General features: G+C 51.6%; 1 non-coding gene across 1 annotated transcript in view; it reads left to right on the forward strand.

The window, feature by feature from the left end:
* Positions 1-4474: 4474 nt before the first annotated feature.
* The window catches only part of LOC124567895, a 1910-nt gene continuing 1384 nt past the window's right edge, over positions 4475-5000 (forward strand). Inside the window, exon 1 of the ribosomal RNA XR_006971032.1 lies at positions 4475-5000. This exon is cut by the window's right edge and continues 1384 nt beyond it. This is a non-coding gene — a ribosomal RNA (small subunit ribosomal RNA).

Raw genomic sequence — 5000 nt, forward strand, 5'->3', positions numbered from 1 at the left:
GCCTTAACCTAACCCGTATTGTGCCTTAACCTAACCCGTATTGTGCCTTAACCTAACCCGTATTGTGCCTTAACCTAACCCGTATTGTGCCTTAACCTAACCCGTATTGTGCCTTAACCTAACCCGTATTGTGCCTTAACCTAACCCGTATTGTGCCTTAACCTAACCCGTATTGTGCCTTAACCTAACCCGTATTGTGCCTTAACCTAACCCGTATTGTGCCTTAACCTAACCCACGTTGTGCCTTAACCTAACCCACGTTGTGCCTTAACCTAACCCACGTTGTGCCTTAACCTAACCCACGTTGTGCCTTAACCTAACCCACGTTGTGCCTTAACCTAACCCACGTTGTGCCTTAACCTAACCCACGTTGTGCCTTAACCTAACCCACGTTGTGCCTTAACCTAACCCACGTTGTGCCTTAACCTAACCCATATTGTGCCTTAACCTAACCCATATTGTGCCTTAACCTAACCCATATTGTGCCTTAACCTAACCCATATTGTGCCTTAACCTAACCCATATTGTGCCTTAACCTAACCCATATTGTGCCTTAACCTAACCCATATTGTGCCTTAACCTAACCCATATTGTGCCTTAACCTAACCCATATTGTGCCTTAACCTAACCCATATTGTGCCTTAACCTAACCCATATTGTGCCTTAACCTAACCCATATTGTGCCTTAACCTAACCCATATTGTGCCTTAACCTAACCCATATTGTGCCTTAACCTAACCCATATTGTGCCTTAACCTAACCCATATTGTGCCTTAACCTAACCCGTATTGTGCCTTAACCTAACCCGTATTGTGCCTTAACCTAACCCGTATTGTACCTTAACCTAACCCGTATTGTGCCTTAACCTAACCCGTATTGTGCCTTAACCTAACCCGTATTGTGCCTTAACCTAACCCGTATTGTGCCTTAACCTAACCCGTATTGTGCCTTAACCTAACCCGTATTGTGCCTTAACCTAACCCGTATTGTGCCTTAACCTAACCCGTATTGTGCCTTAACCTAACCCGTATTGTGCCTTAACCTAACCCGTATTGTGCCTTAACCTAACCCGTATTGTGCCTTAACCTAACCCGTATTGTGCCTTAACCTAACCCGTATTGTGCCTTAACCTAACCCACGTTGTGCCTTAACCTAACCCACGTTGTGCCTTAACCTAACCCACGTTGTGCCTTAACCTAACCCACGTTGTGCCTTAACCTAACCCACGTTGTGCCTTAACCTAACCCACGTTGTGCCTTAACCTAACCCACGTTGTGCCTTAACCTAACCCACGTTGTGCCTTAACCTAACCCACGTTGTGCCTTAACCTAACCCACATTGTGCCTTAACCTAACCCATATTGTGCCTTAACCTAACCCATATTGTGCCTTAACCTAACCCATATTGTGCCTTAACCTAACCCATATTGTGCCTTAACCTAACCCATATTGTGCCTTAACCTAACCCATATTGTGCCTTAACCTAACCCATATTGTGCCTTAACCTAACCCATATTGTGCCTTAACCTAACCCATATTGTGCCTTAACCTAACCCATATTGTGCCTTAACCTAACCCATATTGTGCCTTAACCTAACCCATATTGTGCCTTAACCTAACCCATATTGTGCCTTAACCTAACCCATATTGTGCCTTAACCTAACCCATATTGTGCCTTAACCTAACCCATATTGTGCCTTAACCTAACCCATATTGTGCCTTAACCTAACCCATATTGTGCCTTAACCTAACCCATATTGTGCCTTAACCTAACCCATATTGTGCCTTAACCTAACCCATATTGTGCCTTAACCTAACCCATATTGTGCCTTAACCTAACCCATATTGTGCCTTAACCTAACCCATATTGTGCCTTAACCTAACCCATATTGTGCCTTAACCTAACCCATATTGTGCCTTAACCTAACCCATATTGTGCCTTAACCTAACCCATATTGTGCCTTAACCTAACCCATATTGTGCCTTAACCTAACCCATATTGTGCCTTAACCTAACCCATATTGTGCCTTAACCTAACCTATATTGCGCCTTAACCTAACCCATGTTGCGCCTTAACCTAACCTATGTTGCGCCTTAACCTAACCTATGTTGCGCCTTAACCTAACCTACGTTGCGCCTTAACCTAACCTATATTGCGCCTTAACCTAACCTATATTGCGCCTTAACCTAACCTATATTGCGCCTTAACCTAACCTATATTGCGCCTTAACCTAACCTATATTGCGCCTTAACCTAACCTATATTGCGCCTTAACCTAACCTACGTTGCGCCTTAACCTAACCCACGTTGCGCCTTAACCTAACCCACGTTGCGCCTTAACCCAACCCACGTTGCGCCTTAACCCAACCCACGTTGCGCCTTAACCCAACCCACGTTGGGCCTTAACCCAACCCACGTTGCGCCTTAACCCAACCCACGTTGGGCCTTAACCCAACACACGTTGGGCCTTAACCCAACACACGTTGGGCCTTAACCCAACACACGTTGGGCCTTAACCCAACACACGTTGGGCCTTAACCCAACACACGTTGGGCCTTAACCCAACACACGTTGGGCCTTAACCCAACACACGTTGGGCCTTAACCCAACACACGTTGGGCCTTAACCCAACACACGTTGGGCCTTAACCCAACACACGTTGGGCCTTAACCCAACACACGTTGGGCCTTAACCCAACACACGTTGGGCCTTAACCCAACACACGTTGGGCCTTAACCCAACACACGTTGGGCCTTAACCCAACACACGTTGGGCCTTTACCCGCTCTGTAATTGTCATACGACGCGTTAAATTAGTGTAGTGTTGCCTAACTGCAACCCCCGCAATATAGTTTGCTACTCGCACTGCCTGGTCCCCAGTGTATCGCTTCATGTTAAACACCTTGCAGCGATACACTGTAATGTGGATGGCAGCAGGACGTACATGCTCAATGCCCTTCGCAGTTGTTCATTGGCATTCGCATGGCGAAGCACTTAGCCTACGCTGTGGTACGGCCTGTGTCAACTGTCCGCTGATGTTGTACGTCCAAATCACACACTGTACTGCACATTGGTCCTCATGTACTGAATGATACATCGTGGTACATGTGACCGTACAACGACTGCGCCAACAACGGCGAACCATGCGGTCCAACTGTTGTGCACTCAGCTATGTGTCGTCTCCCTATAAGAGCCGGATTGCAGTGTGGTATGCCCTGGATGGCGATCAGCATGAGCCGTCTGTTGATGTAGTGGCGCGTGTTGTCAGACGTAGTCGTCTCTTCTCACACACCGTGACAGCATGGTGCACTGCGTTCCACATCTGCGACATGCGACAGAGGCCGGTTGACAGTCGTTCGCGCAATGGACATCGCATACGTACGGGGGCCACCTTCCACGTGTTCGCGAAGCGTGCACATGTTGTTGCGTGTATGTGGGCAGACATAGTGTGTCGTGACACCTGACACAGGCATGCAACAATCGTTGAATTTGCAAATGGCGATGGACGTCTACGTTTGCTGGTGACGTTACGCAAATGAACAACTGGTAAACCGTTGTGGTGCGGTTGTTCTCGCTAGAGGTGAATCAGTGATGGCGACGATCGGTTGAGCTACCAACCGGTTGTTTCAGCGATACCCACCATGCCCACGAACGTGAATGGCATGTGGGTGTGAAGCGATACGCGGCGGTGGCTGGGTGGGACCGTCCCCGGCCGGTGAGGGGGGGCCTCCCGGCGTGCTGGCCGCGCGGTGCGTGGGCGCACGCGCTACAGCCGGCTGGTGGGGGCGGCCAGTGGCAGGCGCGCCGGCCGACGGAGGCGGCAGGCGGCGCAGCTGCGCGCCGGCGCACCCTGCACGCGGCGCCGTGCGGCCAAAGTAGGTCCTCGCGGGCCCGGTGCGAAGCGCGGTGGACATCTGCAGTGTGCTGGTCCGATTGAGGACTGTGTGCGCTGAGGATGCGCCGCCGCCCGGCGCTCGGCGCCGCGACGCCGTCTGCTGCTCGGTCGCCTCTGCGGTTCTCGCAGGTGGTTTGTATCGCAGCTGTGCGGACGTGTTGGCGCGTGCGCTGTGCTGGGAGAGTTCGCTTCGGCACCCAAGTGGGGCTTTTGTCCTTCTGTGGCGCTGGCGTTGGAGCTGCCGGCCACCGTAGGTGGCGCGTGTTGTCTCCCGCCGGCAATGCCACGACAGCACGCTCCCGGGCCTCTGTCGGCAGCGGCAAGCTCAGTTGGGAGCACGGGTGGTCGCACCTAAAGCGTCTACTCGCCAAACTCCGGGCGATTGCGCCTCTCTCGAACCCGACCAAGTACTTAGGACGGCGCTGCGCGCCGCCGGGACCTGAGAGGGTTTCGAGGTGTATCGTGCAGGGGAGCTCAGCCTCCTCCTGTTTGCAGAATAATTGAGCGGACGCTTGCGTGTTCGCGCGGGCCCCCGGGACACACTCCCGGGCGGCCGGCTGCTCAGCTCTAGTTGACGCAGCTCCCTGGTTGATCCTGCCAGTAGTCATATGCTTGTCTCAAAGATTAAGCCATGCATGTCTCAGTACAAGCCGCATTAAGGTGAAACCGCGAATGGCTCATTAAATCAGTTATGGTTCCTTAGATCGTACCCACGTTACTTGGATAACTGTGGTAATTCTAGAGCTAATACATGCAAACAGAGTCCCGACCAGAGATGGAAGGGACGCTTTTATTAGATCAAAACCAATCGGTCGGCTCGTCCGGTCCGTTTGCCTTGGTGACTCTGAATAACTTTGGGCTGATCGCACGGTCCTCGTACCGGCGACGCATCTTTCAAATGTCTGCCTTATCAACTGTCGATGGTAGGTTCTGCGCCTACCATGGTTGTAACGGGTAACGGGGAATCAGGGTTCGATTCCGGAGAGGGAGCCTGAGAAACGGCTACCACATCCAAGGAAGGCAGCAGGCGCGCAAATTACCCACTCCCGGCACGGGGAGGTAGTGACGAAAAATAACGATACGGGACTCATCCGAGGCCCCGTAATC

The sequence above is a fragment of the Schistocerca americana genome, unplaced genomic scaffold (assembly GCF_021461395.2).
Source record: "Schistocerca americana isolate TAMUIC-IGC-003095 unplaced genomic scaffold, iqSchAmer2.1 HiC_scaffold_141, whole genome shotgun sequence".
Lineage (NCBI taxonomy): Eukaryota > Metazoa > Arthropoda > Insecta > Orthoptera > Acrididae > Schistocerca > Schistocerca americana.